This window comes from Podarcis bocagei (genome assembly GCF_964188305.1).
Source record: "Podarcis bocagei genome assembly, chromosome: 6".
In the NCBI taxonomy this organism is placed as follows: Eukaryota; Metazoa; Chordata; class Lepidosauria; order Squamata; family Lacertidae; genus Podarcis; species Podarcis bocagei.
In genome coordinates, this window is record NC_138130.1 from 89,586,173 (window position 1) to 89,607,432 (window position 21,260).

The window sequence follows — 21,260 nt, forward strand, 5'->3', positions numbered from 1 at the left end:
AAAGAGCTGGCTGCTCCTGCAAGAGCGATGCAGTCCTTAACTTGAGCCAGGGTGGTGAAGTGGATTAGAGTGTAGGACTAAAGGTAAAGGACCCCTGGACAGTTAAGTCCAGTCAAAGGAGACTATGGGGTTGCGGCGCTCATCTCGCTTTCAGGCCAAGGGAGCTGGCATTTGTCCACAGACAGCTTTCCAGGTCATGTGGCCAGCATGACTAAACCGTTTCTGGCACAATGGGACACTGTGAAGGAAACCAGAGCGCACGGAAATGCCGTTTACCTTCCCGCCACAGCGGTACCTATTTATCTACTTGCACTGGTGTGCTTTCAAACTGCTAGGTTGGCAGGAGCTGGGACAGAGCAACAGGAGCTCACCCTGTCACAGAGATTCGAACTGCCAACCTTCCGATCGGCAAGCCCAAGAGGCTCAGTGGTTTAGACCACAGCCCCCCCCCCCGCAGGTGTAGGACTAGGACCTGAGAAAGCAGGGTTCAAATTCCCACTCAGCCACAAAATTAAAAGTCGGCCTCAGGACCACCTCAGACTCTTAGTTGAACCCACCTCAGAGGATAAAATCGGGTTGGGTTGGGTGTGGTGAACCATGCATGCCACTTTAAGATCCTTTGAGGAAAGACTGGATAAAAAGTAATAAAAATAAATAAGATCATGAAGATGAGCAGCCTGCAGAGAGCCATTTGATAACAGTCAGAAAGAGGGCCTTTTCTGTGGTGGTGCCCATTCTCTGGAATACTCTTCTCTCAGAAACAAGGTACCCAGCAACTTTTCAGTGCATGCTGAAAACTATTATTATTATTATTATTAGTCATGACTTTGGCTGGCCATTGCTGTCTGCCACTGTAGAACGTAAGGTTTTTTGATACAGATGGGTAGCCGTGTTGGTCTGCCATAGTCAAAATAAAAAAAAATCCTTCCTGTAGCACCTTAAAGACCAACTAAGTTAGTTCTTGGTATAAGCTTTCGTGTGCATGCACACTTCTTCAGATACACTGAAGAGTTCTTGGTATAAGCTTTCGTGTGCATGCACACTTCTTCAGATACACTGAAGTGTATCTGAAGAAGTGTGCATGCACACGAAAGCTTATACCAAGAACTAACTTAGTTGGTCTTTAAGGTGCTACAGGAAGGTTTTTTGATTGCATGATTGTACCAGTACTTTTTTTCTGGGGGGATGCAGAGGTATGCATACCCCTAAACATTTTGTGAATCTAAGTTTGGCCTCATTGAGGGGCAGTATTTCTATATGAGTAGGAAAATGAGAGTACCCCCTAAACATTTTTTAGGGGGAAAAAACCACTGCATTGTTCTATTTGGAGGTGATGGTGGTATTTAAGAAAAATGGCAAAAAATAATATAATTACAAAATATAGAAAAACGTTCATTTGTAAGTAATTTCATATTATGCATACACCCCCCCACACACCAATTACGGTTTTGAAAGCATTATATAACTTCTTAGGCCACGCCATAACTTAATGGTATTTAGCTTATACAATAATGTAATTACTATTACATTTTAAGCAGAACGCCCAATTTATATGAGTGAAAATAATACGCAAGGTTGAACAATGACTTGGTATTTTACATTACAATAATTAACAAATGAACTATTGCACTGCATTTTTTTTTTTTTTTGTACACCACCCTGAGTTGCCCACCTAACAGGTGGAACATAAATATTGTGATGAGTAAGTCAAAATAAATATGAAAAAATAAACTTATTTATTTAAGGCACTTACTGAAGAAGATGAGGTAAAAATCACCACAGACTTTTATCCCTTCCCCAATTGCCTCAGAATATTACAGATGCATCTCTAAACCAGCTCCCCATCCCCCATATTTGCTAGAGTATGGTCCACAGGATGGAACCACTTTGGGCAGCAGGTGGGAGGTATCAAATTTATGTGTTTATTTAATTCATTTATGTGTTTATTTAATTCTGTTTATGAATCATTTTACTTAAAATATCTCAAAGCAATAAAAAAACAAAAAAACCATCAATTCTTCTTGGTGGGTTTGGCAGGACTAGATGGGTCATTGGCCTTATCTTATCTTCTTATCTCTTTAAAATGTTGGAGTATGGAATGATCCTGTTCAGTGTTCCTGACAGACAGCCATGCCTTGTTCAGGATACATCATTCCACTGCGCACACTCTCTCTCTATCTCTCTCTCATTTTCCCATTCGCGGCTCCTCAGAAATAAGAGATTCGGGCAATATGAACCAACCATAGTGTCAGAACATTTTTTTAAAATGTGATGCTAGCAGTGATAAGGTGAAAAACAGATCACAATCTCTCAGAAAGGAGGGATTTTCTACATGTGTTGCTAACCATATGCCTAGAGAATACCATTAGCTTGTCATTAACAACTGAATCTTCAGATCTTTGGGCTCTTTTCTGAGAGACCCAACTCTGGTGAGCAACAACAATCCACCAGCATAGAGGGCATTTTGGCATTTATTTTCATATTTGAGATATTGTTTGATATATTTGGACAGAGAAATAGCTCAAATGCTGTTCAAATTTCTAAAATATATATATATCTCTTGGGAAATTTCCAAGATGTTAGTGCAAGAATTGCAGTAGTCACTTAGAAGTCGGTAGTTTTTGATTAGAAAAATGCCTTCTGTGTACTATACAAATATTTATTTACTCGTTTCAAATGGGAGATTGAAATTACCCAGACCTGCTCTGCCACCTCTCCTTTTTTTCACGCTCACTTGACATTTCTCTGCCATTTCAGATTCTTGCCAGAACTGCAGTAGATGCCCAGCTTAAAAAAAAAAAAAAGACTTGCAAGCTACTATGTATTTCCTCCTAGTTTCCCCAAATATTTTCTACACCACATTTTTCTCTACGGAGTACACAAGAGGCAGTGCATTAAGAAATTATTCTGTGGGTTTACTCTGAGTAGAACTAGCATAGGAAACAACCTAAGTGGTAAAACTATTCCTTCACTGTACCACTTCAGACACTCTGAAATATCTATATTCCAGGGACAGGCCCTGATTTAGAGAAGCTATACCCCACAGCCTCAGATATGCAGATGATACAACCTTGATGGCAGAAAATGAGGAGGAATTAAAGAACCTTTTATTGAGGGTGAAAGAGGAGAGTGCAAACTATGGTCTGAAGCTCAACATCAAAAAAACTTAGATCATGGCCACTGGTCCCATCACCTCCTGGCAAATAGAAGGGGAAGAAATGGAGGCAGTGAGAGATTTTACTTTCCTGGGCTCCATGATCACTGCAGATGGTGGCAGCAGCCACGAAATTAAAAGACGCCTGCTTCTTGGGAGAAAAGCAATGACAAACCTAGACAGCATCTTAAAAAGCAGAGACATCACCTTGCCAACAAAGGTCCGTTTAGTTAAAGCTATGGTTTTCCCAGTAGTGATGTATGGAAGTGAGAGCTGGACCATAAAGAAGGCCGATCGCTGAAGAATTGATGCTTTTGAATTATGGTGCTGGAGGAAACTCTTGAGAGTCCCATGGACTGCAAGAAGATCAAACCTATCCATTCTTAAGGAAATCAGCCCTGAGTGCTCACTGGAAGGACAGATCCTGCCAGACTTGGGATTATATTATGAGGCATCATGCCTCAGCTGGATAAAAGACTGGGTCAAACTAGAGAATAAGGAGCTACTAGATTTAGAGGGCTTCGACAACAGGTTCGGTTGGCATGCCTATTTATGGTGTGGTAAAAGGAAAATACACAAGGGGTTTGAAAATCATATCTTTAGAGGCCCACTTATCGAAGTATGGGAAAGGTATAAAAATATATTAGAACCTAAAATCCCGCACTGGCTCTCACCCCTTGAAGTGATGAGTGTTAAGAAAATTAATATGAGAAGTGACTGGGCAACATATGGCCAACTGCTAATGAAAGAAGATGGGAAATGGAAATTAAAACCATATGAGCAGGTTAAGGAGCATGTGTATGACTGGCTGCACCATTTCCAAGTTAATGAGATGTTCAGAAAAGAGGCCAAAGACAGAGGGTACGCAGACAAAGATTCGAAATTTCAGACGGAAATTATAAATAATGAGGTGAAAATAATATCTAAAATGTATAAGATGTTGTTGGATTGGAATTTGGCAGATGAAGAAGTTAAGACAGTAATGATTCGGTGGGCTAGTGATGTAGGCCATGCTATACAATTCGAGGACTGGGAGAATCTATGGAAAGAAGGTTTGGACTTTACTGCGTGTATGACGGTGAAAGAGAACGTCATGAAGATGTTTTACAGGTGGTATATAACACCTGCAAAACTATCGAAAATGTATAAAGTAGACAGCAAATGTTGGAAATGTGAAGAGAAGGAGGGCGCCTTTTACCACATGTGGTGGGAGTGTGGGAGAGTGAGAGAATTTTGGGAAGAAGTATATATTGAATTAAAGAAGGTGCTTAAGTATACGTTTATTAAAAAACCTGAAATCTTTCTGTTAGGGATGTTAGGGAACGAAATAAAAAAGAAAGACCATAAATTTGTTTATTACGCAGTCACAGCAGCAAGGATAGTTCTTGCCCAGAAGTGGAAAAAAAAGGAAATGCCAACAATAGAGGAGTGGAGATTGAAGTTATTAGACTACGTGGATTTGGACAGATTAACGGGGAAGATTAGACACCTAAGAGACCAAAAGTTTATCAAGGATTGGGAGAAATATGTAGATTATCTGGAACATATTAGTAAAGGTCAAATAACGTTAAGGGGATTCAGAGAAGCACTGTGAAAGACTAAGAGGTATTGTTTAAGGAAAATAGAGGAAGAGGAATGTGTAATGACAATACAAACCAGGCAATGTGTATTTTTGATTTCTATTGCGGAAGATTCACGGGCGAGCTGAAGGAAGTCCAGAAAGAGATGACAATGTTAATTTGATAGGTGAAAACTTTTTATTGTATACACTGTGTATTTGTTCTGTGCTTTGTTGTTATTCTTTTTTTCTTTATGTGTTTTTTTCTTTTTCTTTCTCTTGGAAAATCAATAAATATCTATCTGCAAAAAAAAAAGAAAGAAGAAGATCAAACCTATCCATTCTTAAGGAAATCAGCCCTGAGTGCTCACTGGAAGGACAGATCCTGAAGTTGAGGCTCCAATACTTTGGCCACCTCATGAGAAGAGAAGACTCCCTGGAAAAGACCCTGATGTTGGGAAAGATGGAGGGAACAAGGAGAAGGGAACGACAGAGGATGAGATGGTTGGACAGTGTTCTTGAAGCTACAAACATGAGTTTGACCAAACTGCGGGAGGCAGTGGAAGACAGGAGTGCCTGGCGTGCTCTGGTCCATGGGGTCACGAAGAGTCGGACACGACTAAACGACTAAACAACAACAATACTCCACACATCTCATTGGGTTCCCATAGCCACTCTGGGCAGCTTCCAACATATATAAAAACATAATAAAACATTAAACATTTAAAAAGCTTCCCTATACAGGGCTGCCTTCAAATGGCTCGGGGTTGGAAAAATCTATATCCTCCAACATTTCTCCAATGAAAATAGGGACATCCTAAGGAAAAGCGGGACATTTCGGGATCAGATCCAGAAACCAGGACAGCTTCTCTAAACCAGGGACATCCCTGGAAAATAGGGGCACTTGGAGGCTCTGATGTGGTACAGTGCAGGAACAGTTTTACCACTTTATCTGCCATTGAGATTGAAGTAAGTGTGTGCTTTTAAGAAGGCATGAATACCTATCACTAAACATTTTACTTAAAAAGCAGCGAAAGATTCTTGTCAGCAGATTCCATGGTAATTATTTTTCTCCCCCAAGGATTTCACTTTTAGAACATAGGCGGTATGCTCTTATCTTACCAAGGATTTCGGAATTAACGCCCACCCCCTCCCTCACAAAAACACACCTCCAAAAACACCGCTTCACAAAATATTTCAACCTTAACCACTTAGAAACTTGCTTTGGAGCTATGCCCTGTCACTCAAATCCTGCTTTAATTGGGGTTTATACGGCACTTTCAGCTGAATAGCCACTTCCAAAGTATCAGAAGTAACTATGAAGTTTGGCATATAAATTCAAACCCCGACACATGAAATCAGGTCTGCCTGGCACAGGCTCAGTGGCCTGGCTGGTGGAGTAATACAAGCAGAAAAGTTAGGATACCCCAAGGATATTAAGTTTTATGGATTTCTTTTGCATAATAATAGGATTCGAATGAGCTCTGAAGCCCCCTTCTTACTTGTTAAAAGGAGAAATGGCATATCTATTAAACTTTTTTTAACCCATTTTTATTCTTATCACTTTACACTGGAGCGGGCAGCTTCATGGAATCAGCCCTTTTAGATGAGGAGGACATAAAATGTGCCTGCCGGCGGTTGAAGAGGGATCGTCATCTGCAACTCAAACGCAGCAAGTAATTTGAGACAAAGGAAATTTGTGCTGGAAATGTAGTCCCTTTCTGTCTTGCAGGTTATTGGAAAAGTGAACTTTTGGTTCCAGGGCCGGCCAGCAGGTTTCTCTCCCCAAAATGTTTATTTTGCACCTGCTGCAAAAAGATGCAAAATCATTGGGGGAGATAAATTAAGGAGGTGCATTTGCACCTCTCACTTTGCTGAGCTGCATTGGATGCCTAGTTTTTGCATCACCCAGCAGGCTGCAGGTACTCTGCAACAACACTGTGATTGGCCCCCTCCTGCAGATGATGTTGAACTCTAGCTTCCATCAGCCCCAGCCATCACAGCCAATTGTGAGTGATGATGGGAGTCAACATCTGGAGAGCCACAACTTCTCCATATCTGCTGTAACTTCATGCTTATCTTCTGTGCATGAAATGTTGTAGTGGGCCAGATTCCCACAGAACTTTTAAAATTACATCACATAGAATTATAGAATTGAAGAGTTGGAATATGCAGCTGTCCCTTACAGGGATTGAACCTGCAACCTTGGTGTTATCAACAGTGTTTGAAACTGAGATATGAAAGCTAGGAGCTAAATGGCACCTTAAGACTAGATTATGGCCGCAACAACGGAATGTCCTGGTGCACTTTTTATAACAAGAATACAGAGCTGAAAATGAATGAAGTGCAGCTCAAATATTATGTTCGTTATTCACATGGTCTAGTAGTCCTTCCCCTGCCTACCCTGGTAATATTCTTAAGAAGGTCTCTTCTCCAGTCTTCAAAGAGTAGCTAGAAGTGGGGAGGCAGAAAAAGGTCCTCCTTCCCTTCCACTCTGCAGTTTTAATCTGAAATCTTAGGCGCAGTACAGAGCTCAGACACTGCTCACGCTATTGAAATTCCCTGTCGCAAAATGCGCCTAGAACAATGGGAGTTTCAAACACTGGTTATCATCACCATGCTCTAAGCAACTGAGCTATTCAGACTCATGTGTATAATAAAATATGATTATACATCTTGCTTCTTGAATTTAACTCTCCTTTATCAGTCTTTGCAACTTTCACTAGGAATAAATATGTTTCAAAGTGGGTAAACAGTTCCTGCTAGTCTGCATCCTTCTCTCCTCTTGGTTTGGTTTTTGAGCCAAACGAGACATTTATTTTATTATGTAGCACACAGCTAAATAGCTTGCATTTTCCTTAAGTAACTAAAGGCACAGGGGAGACCAATTTTTATTGGGAAGGCAACACGAGAGGAGGGATTATCGCTTCACCACCACCCAGCAATTGGAGTTGAGATTCTCCCTGTGTAGCTAGACACCTTAGGGAAAAAATTCCCATTGGCACCAATTGAGCTTGCCTACTTTTTCAAAACGTATTAGAGACTGATTTAATGAGAGTCTGTATCTGCATGTGAATGTATACCCCATGTACCACGTTCATGCACACAAACATTATTACAGAATCCTGGATAGATTGAATACCTTGCAGTTTTCTGACTGCATTCTATGTAGATCAATTCATATGTAAATAAAACTCTCATCTACATGAATGTTTACTCATACGAGATTGTGTTAGGCCCAAGAGGCTATTCCACAATAGTTAGGCACATTGTCAGCTGCATACATGCACTTATATACAGATGAGTAAATTCATAGTAATCTCAGTTGACAAGAAAGACAATCTATAAACACACACACACACACACACACACACACACACACACACACACACACATGTCCATTTTTTGTTCACGGCAATAACTATGGGAGAGCACTGCCGATTATAATTCCCCAGCAGTGAAGGCTTCATAGTTGCATTTACAACATGTTAACTCAAACACTTTGCAACAGCTTATTCATATTTTAGCTTTATAACCTATACCCAGCCTTTCCCCAAGGGTTCACAGCAGATAACAGTCTTCATAAAATGTGATTAAACACAGCATATAAAAAGGTGCAAAAAAGCCTTGCTCGTTCAGCCCAGGCTTTGCAGGGGGGTGGGTAGGGGAGAGAAGAAACAAATGTTCATGTCACTTACGCTGCAATTCTATGGTCCATAAGGAGTCTCTGAAGTTGGAAAAGGTCTATCCTCAGAAAGGGAGATTCAACCTCATACACCTTCCAATGAAGGAGTAGGCAAAAAAAAAGGAGGTCATCCATGGGTGTGTTTGAAGTATGCTGACCATCCTATTCCATGGACTTTGGAATGGGAAACAAGCTACGTCAGCTCAGACCCGCCAAGTGTCCCTATTTTCCAGGGACAGCCCCAGATTTACAGAAGTCATCCTGGTTTCCGATTTGATCCTGTAACAACCAGTGTTTCCTTGGGGTGTCCCTATTTTCATCAGAGAAATCTTGGAAAGTACGGCATTATGTGACCCCCAAGCTAAATAGATAAAGTAAACATAAAACCGATAGAAGACACCTGAAGGGAGTCATGTATAGAATTTTTTTAAAAAAAATTTAATGTTTTATTATATGTTGGAAGACACCCGGAGTGGTTGGACCGACCCGGTCAAATGGGTATATATAATAAATTTGTTATTGTTATTATTCAGGACATCCCTATTTTCATCGGAGAAATGTTGGAGGGTATGCAGCCCTAAAGCTGGTCTACATACTTTCCCTCTCAGCAATTTCGCTGGGAGGACTTTGGGGTCGGGGTGAAAAAAAGAAAGATGGAACAGGAAATGAAGGAAGTGGAATGCCTCTCCCATACTTTCTATTCTGCTGGTGTAAGCCAGGCAGAGAATTAGAAAAGGTATTTTATCTTTCTTTGGACTATAAAGGACAACTCCACCAACTGATATCAGTGACAATCTTCATCTTCATTGACTGAAAATTTTTGCCCAACTCCCAGCCCCCCGGAATGAGGGAGGAATGTTCATGATCTACTTTTCACAGAGGGCTGACCCAATTTGATACCCCTGAGTTTGCTTGTGGATTCAAATGCAGCTCCCGGTTGGATTATGACTTTCTCAGGGATTTGTGATGTAGTTTTGGCATGGAAAAAGTGCACACAAGCATACACATTTTACATAAAACATGCATATTCAAAAGTTTGTCCAAAAGTTGAATGGATCTTCCCTTATTTTGACTCCGTTACAACCAGAGATGAAATATTTACATATGGGGGGGGGGGATCATGTTTAGTGAAAGCAGTTTTGTATTGTTAATTTGAATTGTTAATGACTTTCAGAAGATGGAGCTATCTGGGAGGGGGAGGGTTGAGGGAGGAGAATAATACCATTAGTACTTTCGCAATAAAATGTATTAGCAAATTTTGCAACCAGTCAAATAAAAGCAAAATTACACTAAGCAAATTGTAAGCAGCAAGATGGCTTGTAGGATTGATTGCTGCCCGAAGGGGTGAGCATTTAGTTAGCATTTTGCTAATAACATCTCTTTTGTAAAAAGAGCTATTTTCTATGTTTGTTAATTTATTATTAAGAACAACGTGAGGGTCCTAGGCTTTCCAGCAAAAATGCCATTTCTGAGCCCTCAAATATTTATATATTTTTATGCTTTTATAATGAATCATCTGGGTGCTGTATAATAAAATATAACACAAAATTAATAATGCTAAAATTCAACACTAACATCCAAAGCCAGCACGCAAAAACAAAACATTTGCCAGCAGATCATAAGAGCTTTGTCTTCCTATATACATAAAAATGTAAGGCTGTCATCATGCTGCAGTTTGAATGGCTGCCATTAGGCAGCCACCGCAACTGCAACATGACCAGCGTTAGGAAGGTGAGAAGCAGTGCGGGTGGAAGGCAGCTCAGGCAAGCTGTTTAATGGGAGAAGTGCTATGAAATGCCTCCCTTCTATGAAACACAGCTGCAGCAAGCTTTGGTGGACAGGGGGAGGCGCTTCACACAGTGGTTTAGAAAGCCGCTATATGAAGTGCCTCCCTCTCCTTTAACAGTGGGTGGTGCTTGGCGTTTGCTCTGGGGGGGATAGGCAAAGAGGTGAATGAGGTGTAAAGAGAAGGGGATTGGCCAGATGGGTGGGAAGGACAGGCTGGCAAGGGGAACAAGCAGGGGCAGCAGCTGTGCTGTGCTGGATTAGGCCAAAGGCTCATCCAGGGCAGTCTTAAGCATATGCGGCACTGGGGTGCAAAGATCCACCCGGTGCCCCCTCCCCCAGGTTGCCCAGAGTTGTCAACCTTTTTTTGGGGGGGATGCCAAAGTTGTTGACTAGCCGCCTCAGCATCAACAGATGCTGCGGTGGCAGTGGCAGAACAAGGCAGAACAAGGCCAGGGCCGGGCTCCTGGGGTGGGGGGGGCAAGCAGAGCCCAGCACAAGAACAGTTGAACCCGAGGCAGCAGTGGTGGCGAAGCCAGGCACCTCATGTGATGAGTGTGCGCTGGGCAGGCTTCTAGGCGGCCCGCCAATCCCAGGCATGCATGAGGATTTGAGTGCCTCGCTCACTTCGCTCGCCCACAGCAGATCTGTGGCGCTCTGACAGGCTCTGCTCTGCTCAGTAGCGGCTGCTGGCTCTTCCCATCTAGTCTAGCATCTTATTCTCATAGTGTCCAACCAGATGCCTCTGGGAAGCTTGCGGGCAGGACCGAAGTGCAACAGAGCTCCCCCCAGTTGTGATTCACAGCAACTGGTATTCAGGGAGGCAGAACGGTTGAGATATGATCTGCTTTACATCTTTTCTGCCATTCCTCCTGCAGTGTGACATGCAATTCCCTCTCCCTAGGGACACGGGTGGCGCTGTGGGCTTGGACTAGGACTTGTCGATCAGAAGGTCGGCGGTTCGAATCCCCGCGACGGGGTGAGCTCCTGTTGCTTGGTCCCTGCTCCTGCCAACCTAACAGTTTGAAAGCACGTCAAAGTGCAAGTAGATAAATAGGTACCACTCCGGCGGGAAGGTAAACGGTGTTTCCGTGCACTGCTCTGGTTCGCCAGAAGCGGCTTAGTCATGCTGGCCACATGACCCGGAAGCTGTACGCTGGCTCCCTCGGCCAATAAAGCGAGATAAGCGCCGCAATCCCAGAGTCGGTCACGACTGAACCTAATGATCAGGGGTCCCTTTACCTTTACCTTTAAAGTGGTATCTATTAGTCACTTCAGACATCTTTAGTGGAGACATATATCCCCTTCCCCCCAGTCTTTCCCCTAACCCATAAATTTGTATCCTGTTATTTTGGATTCCTGTCTTTTTTACCTGTTCCAGTTTTTAGAACAACATTTTCGTGGTACCAGTTTTTTATGTTATTTTGGTATACTGCTTAGAGATTTTTAAATATTAAGCAGTTTAGAAATGTGTTCAAATAAATACATAAACATATAAATCCCAGCATAAACAAGAACTCATTGCCATCAATCAGGAGAGATGAAAAATATAAATAAATATATATAAGGAAAAACAAACACGTTTTAAATTTAAAACTATTACATAGAAAAGATAGTGGCTTAGTGGGAAAAGCAAATCACACAAACTGCTAAGCTAATTGAGCCACATCTCCTGACCTAATTGGCTACTGGAGTAGCTAGGAGGAACTAGCCAGGAATATAGACTTAGAACTAGCAGGCTACAGGGAGCCCTGGCAGATGAAGTATCTTAGCCCCAGCTGACAAATTTTCAAGGTGAGTTACAGATATGTGAGTTTGGAAGCAGGGCAAGGAGGCCAAGGCACCCCACTCTGCCCAACAAAATCTGAAACTCTGAGGATTCATAGAATTGTAGAGTTGAAAGGGAATCTCAACTAAAGCATCCCTGACAGATGGCCATCCAAACTCTGCTGAAAAACATCCAATGAAGGAGAGGACACCAGCTCCTAAGGAAGTCTGTTCCACTGTCAAACAGCTCCTACTGTCACAAAGTTCTTTCTGATTTTTAGTCGGAATCTCCTTCCTCTTAACTTGAAGCCATTGGTTTGGTTCCTACCCTCCGGAGCAGGAGAAAGCAAGCTTGCTCCATCCTCCATGGGACAGCTGTTGAGATATTTGAAGATGGCTATCATATGATAATCATCTTAAAAATCGAGACATCACCTTGCCAACAAAGCTCCATATAGTTAAAGCTATGGTTTTCCCAGTACTGATGTATGGAAGTGAGAGCTGGACCATAAAGAAGGCTGATCGCCGAAGAATTGATGCTTTTGAATTATGGTGCTGGAGGAGACTCTTGAGAGTCCCATGGACTGCAAGAAGATCAAACGTATCCATTCTGAAGGAAATCAGCCCCGAGTGCTCACTGGAAGGACAGATCCTGAAGCTGAGGCTCCAATACTTTGGCCACCTCATGAGAAGACAAGACTCCCTGGAAAAGACCCTGATGCTGGGAAAGATGGAGGGCAGAAGGAGAAGGGGATGACAGAGGACGAGATGGTTGGATAGTGTCTTCGAAGCTACCAGCATGAGTTTGACCAAACTGTGGGAGGCAGTGGAATAATAATAATAATAATAATAATAATAATAATAATAATAATAATAATAATAATAATAATAATAATTTATTATTTATACCCCGCCCATCTGGCTGAGTTTCCCCAGCCACTCTGGGCGGCTCCCAATCAGTGTTAAAAACAGTACAGCGTTACATATTAAAAACTTCCCTGGAAGACAGAAGTGCCTGGCGTGTTCTGGTCCATGGGGTCACGAAGAGTCGGACACGACTAAACGACTAAACAACAACAACAACAAATCATATGATATGATATGTAACTTAGAAAAGAAAACTGTGCAAGCAGAAAGTCAGCAGCAGTGTGGGGGCTTCCCAGTGTCTTGCACCAACTGCCATATGTATGAATATCGCCCTGTTGGGCAGAAGTTTTGGGTATGTACAAAGTGGAATAAGCTTCTGGCTCCTCAGGGACAAAACTGTTCTGTTGTGACAGGGAGAATGAAGGTGTTGGGGAAGGAGAATGTCACCCTTATGGAGGGAAACATTCTCATAGGAGGAACCCAATCCTTGGGGAATGAGCAGGGTGTGGTTTTTTTGTAAACTAAACCTTGCCAGAACTCAGTTCCAGCACCTCTTGGGTAGGTGCCATTGACATCATAAGAGAACAAGGAAGGCCTTGATGTTGGCAGCAATAACATGGCAAAATGCAGTCATGAGGTCCTGGAAGACAAATTTAGCTCACTATGTAGGATACTGAAAGCCAGGACCTCCAAGAATCCCCAGCACAGAGCTAAGTGTCATCAGAATACTGCTGACAACGTACTCCAAACCTCCAGAAACCCAGTGGTTTCATGTAGATGTTAAACAATGTAGGAGATAGGATTGAGCCCTGAGGAACCCCACAGTGAAGGTTCCATGGGACTGAAAAACGTTCCCCAAGCAATACCCTGTGGGAATGACCATCCATGTAGGACTGGAACCACCGTGAAGCGCTGCCACCCACCCCTAGTTCGGACAGTTACTCCAGATGGATACCATGGTCGATGGTATCGAAAACTGCTAAGAGGTTGAGAAAAATTAACAGGGACATGTTTCCCTTGTCAATCTCTTTGCAGAGGTCATCATACAGGGTGACCAAAGCAGTTTCTGTGCCAAAACTGGGCCTAAACCGCGATTGAAATGGATCCAGAAAACCAGTTTCTTCCAAAAAATGCCTGGATCTGGTCTGTGACCACTCACACCAGAACCTTGCTCAAGAAAGGGAGATTAGCAACTGGCCAGTAATTAGTTAGATTTTCTGAATCCTGGGAAGGTTTCTTAAAGAGTGGTTTTACCACTGCCTCCTTCAAACAGACAGGGACCACCCCTTTTTGAAAAAAGGCATTGATCCCTCCCTGGTGGTTTTTATCAGCCAAGAGGGGCAAGGGTCTAGGGCACAAGACCCTTGTCTGATCTGAGCACCTTGTCATATCCTCGAGCCATTGTCATGGATAGGGAGGCAGGCAGCCCACCCACACCCCCAATATGCTCACACAAGTTAGCTGGAGGAGCACTAAGGGCAGCCTGTCTGAAATCCGGAACAGGGCCTGTTAATTGTAATTGGAGATATTGCATGCAGCGCCAATGTTTTCCCATTTTAGACTAACAAGTTTTCTTCCATCTATTGACTTGTTACTCCCAATACATGGTAGGGGAAATTGCAGGTCCTCTGCCAATAAGATGAAAGGGGTGCTTCAAAGATCTCAGATACACCAGTGCTCCCTGGAAGCCTCCCAAGAACAGTTGCTGACCTTAGAATGCCCAGTGATCTTAGACCCATCAAGTCTCCCAGAAACCAAGAGCAGTCTGGATGAGCAACTAGAACAACTGGTGGTGCCTCCAGGCAATCTCCCTCGCTGGGATTTTTGCATTTGATTCAATTTGTTTATAATTAAAAGTCTCAGAGAAGAGCAAGTTTATGTTTGCTAGAGTGGATTCTCAAGAGAAGCCCAGGAGGATTGCACAGCTGTTTCCTGAGCCCTTTATTTATACTGTTAACATTCTGTTTCGCAATCCAAGGAAGATGCCAGATTCAACAGTGTGCAGGCATGACACATTCCCACCCACAGAAGAAGTCAAACATCAACAGCCGTACTGACGGTTTCACCATATTGTGTAGGCTGGCATCTTGTAGGTCACATCTAGAGATGTTGCCAAATTTCACACATCTTCCGCTTAGATATGAACCTCAGTCATGTGTAATGCTCGTCTGAAATATGAGGTGAGCATTATGACTTCTAATTTCTTCCCACCATCCCTTCCATCCACAAACCTCAAAATCCCCTTCCTTCTGCCTGTGAACCTCTAGCACTCTTGCCTTTCACCCTGCTTTCTTGGCTGCTGCTCTGGAGTTGATGGAAGCAAAAACAAGAATGATTGGTAGGGCTCTCCCTTTCTGGTGTCTTCAGCACTCCTGCAGTTGGGAGCTAGACAACGCTACAGTTATGGACACCATATGGACATTGGGAGTCCTGGAAAGAATACATTTCCTAGGGCTGCTGACATCTGGGTCAGTGCTGTGGCAATCCTCTGAAAAGCGACAGAGGGACCTCTCCATCTCCTTCTCTGCTGAAGGGGCAAGAGAATGATAGAGGGGGGAATGGAGAAGGCACAGCGGGGTCAAATTGGCTCAAAACTGGAATTGGAATAAACAGAACTATTATTTATTTACTTGGAGCATAACTTGGTTTCCCAAACCAATTATGAATCAAATCCCCCACCCTCTCACTCTGTGGTACACTGGTGGTCAACAAAAGAGGTTTAAAGACTGTTTCAGGGCAAATCTTTAAAAAATATAGTATAAACACCAACAACTGGGAAACACTTGCCTGCGAACCCTCCAACTGGAGAACAGCTTTTACCAAAGGTGTCATGGGCTTTGAAGACACTCAAACTCATGGCGCAAGGGAGAAATGTGCTAAGAGGAAGGCACAGTTGGCAAATTCACACCATGATCAACTCCCACAAAGAAACCAATGTCCCCACTGTGGAAGGACATGTGGATCCAGAATTGGCCTCCATAGTCACTTATGGACTCATTGTTAAAACCGTGTTTATGGAAGACAATCTTACTCGGCTATGAGTGATCGCCAAAGAGAAGAAGAAGAAGGTACCACAGCACCTCTCCAATTTTATTTGACACCTACTGTATGTATAGATGGGAGCAGATTCACTTGTTTTCAAAACTTCTTCCTATGTTTGAAGACAGCTAAGCTATCGTGCCTCTCCTTCAACTTCTCTCCTGCAGGCTAAACATCTCCAGCTCTTTCAACCACTCGTCATAGGACTTAGTTTTCAAAATCCTTCACCATCCTGGTCCCCCTCTCCTGGACACACCCGTTTTTTAAATGCCCTGCTTAAAGTATTCCAGATGTGACTTGAGGTGCACTCGGAATAATAAGGAATCCTGCTAGCATCCTGATTCAACTAGGACTAGTGCAATGTGATAAGATTATGATGATTATGTGATACATCATCCTTTTGCCTTCTGTATGCATGGTTAGGTGGGAGACCCACAGGTGGAAAGAGAATGGAGCGAAGCTGAGCTGGCCTGGGATCTGCTGTGTCCCAAAGCACTCTCACAGCTGGCCATCGTTGGATTGAACCCAAGCCATTTGCTGCCCCCTGTGAATGCCATGGTGGTTACACTGCTGTTTAGGATTGCCCGTTGAAATAAATGGGCCTAAGTGACTTGACCATTGACTTTGATCTGTGTAGAACACAGACACACCCACACACTAGGGACTGCTGCCCCTGTTTGATTCCCCACCTCACCCACCTCACCCACCTGAACCCACTTTGCCATCCATCCCTCTCTTTACAGCTCACCCACGTTTCCCACCCCTCACAGCTCCTTCAGTCCGCACATCCCCTCATAGGTCCTCCAAGCACCACAACCCCCATCCTCATGGTTTCTGTGTGTCTATCCATCCCTGCTTTATTCAAACCTCTGCTGCTGCTTAAAACCACTATTTTATAATCTGCCTTCTCTTTTTGGTCCCTTCCCCGTGCAAATCCAGGTGATGTGGCACTACAAATCGTCCAATGGGGGCTGCACCATGACAGTCTTACATTTTTATGTATAGAGGAATACCCGCACGCACGCTTTCTCTCTCACACACAGAAAATCCACCACAGTGCCAATTATAATCTTTTTCAGATTTAAATTTGCACCATCTCCAAAAGAAAATCTGGTTGTCCTATCTGGACCAAGGGAGTGGGGGTGGGGGACAAAGAGAGAGCTGAACGTACAGCAAGTAAAGCAATCACATCAAAGCCCAGCGTTTTCTTGCATAGGACATCAATGAAGGCCAAAGCAGATTTCATGAGGAGCTGTCTAAAAGCTTTGCTTGTCATTCTAAAGGGTTTATGGCAGCTGAAGTGCTAGTAATTTTGCCTTCAGCTGCTTCCCATTTGAATCACTGCAGTGAGTTTTTTCTTAAAAGTCCTATGCTGAAGGGTATTAATGATGCAACAAAGTGACTGGTGTTCCAAGGATGTATCTATCTATTTATTTTTATGAGTGTGTTTAATTGCACATTTTTCTTAAGATTCTAATTACAACCTGCTCTAAAAGTGATGCCTAGTTGTTTAAAGATGCATTTTTATACTTAATATGCTACATTATTATTAGTTATACTGCAGATAGTTCACTAAGAAATAGTGCCGGGATGTGAGAGGGGATTAGAAATCGCATTACTAATACAGGAGCTTGTCTGCATAGGAAAAAGGGAAAATAAATAAAGCACTCCACACATGATAAGAGCTCCTTCAATTTCTTTCACAAATCTCGTTTTATTAGAATCTAAATGTCACTCTCATAAAAAGACGGAGTTGGCAGCACAGTCTGATTGGGATTGTTTTTAACTGTCCATTTTGCATTTAACATCTGTAGAAGTCTCCGTGCTTCACTGGGAGGCAAAGAGGACTGGCCCAAGACCTTTTGCTGCCTGAGGCAAAGGACAAGATGGCACCCCTCCCTGTCTCAATAATAGAAGCCTGGTGATGGAATAATAATAATAATAATAATAAAATTTCATTTATATCCCACCCTCCCCAGCCAAATCCGGGCTCAGAGCGGTTGACAACAGTAAAAATAGCACAGTTTACATAAAACCACAGTCAATTAATTGAAATATATTCTAAAATCAATTCAGAATCAAATTAATGGCAACCATTGGGCTAGAGTTCTATGAGGATTACAGAAGGAGAGAGGGGGTCAGGCTGTGCCTTGGCCAAAGGCCTGGTGGAACAGCTCTGTTTTGCAGGCCCTGCAGAAAGATGTCAAGTCCCGCAGGGCCTTGGTCTCTTGTGACAGAGCGTTCCACCAGATCGGGGCCACAGCCAAAAAAGCCCTGGCTCTGGCAATGGAATAATATTTTCCATTGTACCTGAGGCAACAGGGGGCCAACGACAGCTCTCTTGTTTAACATGAAGAATAGTGAGGGGCCACTGTCACCTCGCCCCATTTACATGTGTTATCTGGACTTGCCACACTCAGCCTAATGGTAGGACCCAGGGCTTTTTTTTCAGCTGGAACTCACAGGAACTCAGTGCCGGCACCTCTCAGGTAGGTGCCACTGCCATTATAAGAGATAAAGGGAGGTGAGTTCCAGCACCTCTTTTTCTAGAAAAATAGCACTGATGATGGCCATTTGAACAGTTGCCACATGGAAGATGGAGAGAATTTGTTTTCTCCTGCTGCAGAGGCTAGGACCAGAACCCATAGCTTCAAGTCACAAAAAAGGAGATTCTGACTAAACATCAGGAAGAATTTTCTGATAGTAAGAACATTCATGGTGAGTTCTAGAAAAATAGCACTGGTAGGGCTAAGTTTGGAGGAAGACTACAGACAGGGAATTAACAATGAGACAATGAAAATTTTACAAGCCATGAAGCTAATTAGGTGACCTTGGGCCAGTCACTATCTCTTAGCCTAACCTACCTCACAGGGTGGTTGTGAGGAGGAAGAGAACCAAGTATACCACCTTGAGCTCCTTGGAAGATAAAGGTGATACACAAATGTAACTAATAAATACATTGACTGACAGTGGCTTTCTGGAATTTCAGGCACAAGTCTCTCCCAACCCTACCTGGTGATGGTGGGAATTGAACCTGCGACCTTCTGCTTGCAAGGCAGATGCTCTACCACTGAGCTAATCCTTCCTGCCATCATCTTTTTCCACTATCCTGTTTTCTTCTTCTTTGGCAATCACTCCTAGCCGAGTAAGATTGTCTTCCATAAACATGGTTTTAACAATGAGTCCGTAAGTGACTGTGGAGGCCAATTCTGGATCCACATGTCCTTCCACAGTGGGGACATTGGTTTCCGGGTGGGAGCTGATTATGGTGTGGATTTGCCAAGTGTGCCTTCTTCTTCGCACGTTTCTCCCTTGCATCCTGAGTTTGAGTATCTTCAAAGCCCATGACACCTTTGGTAAAGGCTGTTCTCCAATTAGAGCGCTTGCAGGCAAGCGTTTCCTAACTGCTGGTGTTTATTTTTTAGATTTGCCTTGAGACAGTCTTTAAACCTCTTTTGTTGACCACCAGCATTACTCTTTCCATTTTAAGTTCAGAACAGAGTAGTTGTTTTGGAAGATGATAATCAGGCATCTGCACAACATGTCCAGTTCAACAAAGTAGATGTTGAAGAATCACTGGTGATCTTTGCTTCTTCCAGTACAGTGGTATTAGTTCGCCTGTCTTCCCAAGTGATGTGTACAATTTTTTGGAGACACTGGTGATGGAATCTTTTGATGAGTTGGAGATGATGTTTAGAAGGGGTCCATGTTTCACAAGGAGACAGTAAGGTTGGTAGTATAATAGCTTTGTAAAGAAGCATTTTGGTTTCCCTGCAAATGTCCCAGTCCTAAAACACTCTGCACTTCAATCGGGAGAAAGCCACACTCGCAGAGCTCAGGTGATGCTGGATTTCGACATCAGTGTCGGCCATTGTGGAGAGATAAGTGCCCAGGTAGGAGAAGTGATCGACATTCTCCAATGTTACACCATTGAATTGGATTTGTGGCACTGCAGAGGGGTTATTTTGTACTTGTGGGTGCAGCACTTTGGTTCTACACAGTGGCCAACCAGGTGTTCTCAAGAAGCCCATGCACAAAGGCAATAGCCCTCCCTTTGCTGGTATCCTTGGCTTAGAGAGCAATTGAGAAGAGAAGAATGGGTACTTTTGAAAACATGAATGTACTTCACACCTGAATTTTAATAGACCCCCCCCCCCATTGGATCAGACCAAAGCAATGACAAAAGAACAGATTAGAAATGTTTCATTATCACCATGGTCTTTACCTTGCTGGTTTCTATTAAAATAAACAGGCAGTGCTTTCTGACTGTAGGTTTTTCAGATGTTCGCTAAAACGATAGCCCTTGATGCATAGACAACAGCTGGGGCAGCACATGTGGACTCCTGTTTTGTTTTGCTTTTAATGCAGTGATTCTGCTGATCTGATGTTTCATAGGAGGTGGGAGAAAATAAACCCCTCTGCTCCCACTTTGTGATTTATTTTTAACAGGGCTCGGTGTTAACAGCCCTGGCAGATGGGTGTGCAAAGCAGCAACATCAATGTGTTCATTGTGGTTGCTTTTACAGCTAGGGAAATGTGCTTATATTCTCCTTGCAGGATTGGGGGACATAAATTATATCAGAGGTGGGAAACCTTCTTCAAGCCAAGGGCTGCATTGCTTTTGTGGTAACCTTCCTGGTGTGGTGGTTGGGACTGGAGGCAAAAGTGGATGTAGCTATTACCTTTGTATGACAGGCTAGGTTCTGCACATATTCTTTCTGTCTCCCATCCAGACAAGCGAGAGGCATAATCAGAGTTGAAGGACACCTTGCAGCCAAGCAAAAACACTCAAGGAGTGTGCAAGCAGAGCCTGCAAGAGGTGTTACCTGGGGAGAGATATGTGGTTGGGGAAGAGTCTTGAGGACCAGAGAGAGGGGCTTAGAGGCACCCATTTGGACCCTAGAGTTGAGGTTTCCCACCCCATCCCACCACTGCGTAGAATGTCCACTTGGCAGAGCAAGTCTGTATGATCCTTACTATGCTGATGGCAGCTCCATTGGTAGAGCATGAGACTCTTAGACTCAAGATTGTGGGTTCGAGCTCCATGTTGGGCAAAAGATCCCCGCACTGTAGGGGGTTGGACTAGATGACCCTCATGGTCCCTTCCAACTCTACCATTCTATGATTCTATTGTTCTGTTGCCCTCCCTCCCACCCACCAAACACATTTATTACATGATCCCTATTTGACCAGTATCACACAGCAAAGAAGTCCCTTTAAGTAACACATTTATTACATTACAGTGGTACATTACAGGTTACATACGCTTCAGGTTACAGACTCCGCTAACCCAGAAATAGTGCTTCAGGTTAAGAACTTTGCTTCAGGATGAGAACAGAAATCGTGCTCCGGCGGCACAGTGGCAACAGGAGGCCCCATTAGCTAAAGTGGTGCTTCAGGTTAAG

At 43.2% G+C, this 21,260-nt stretch overlaps 1 protein-coding gene across 3 annotated transcripts in view; it reads right to left on the minus strand.

The window, feature by feature from the left end:
* CNTN5 (contactin 5) overlaps positions 1-21,260 on the minus strand; it is a 666,148-nt gene that overhangs the window by 352,260 nt on the left and 292,628 nt on the right. The window lies entirely within an intron of this gene.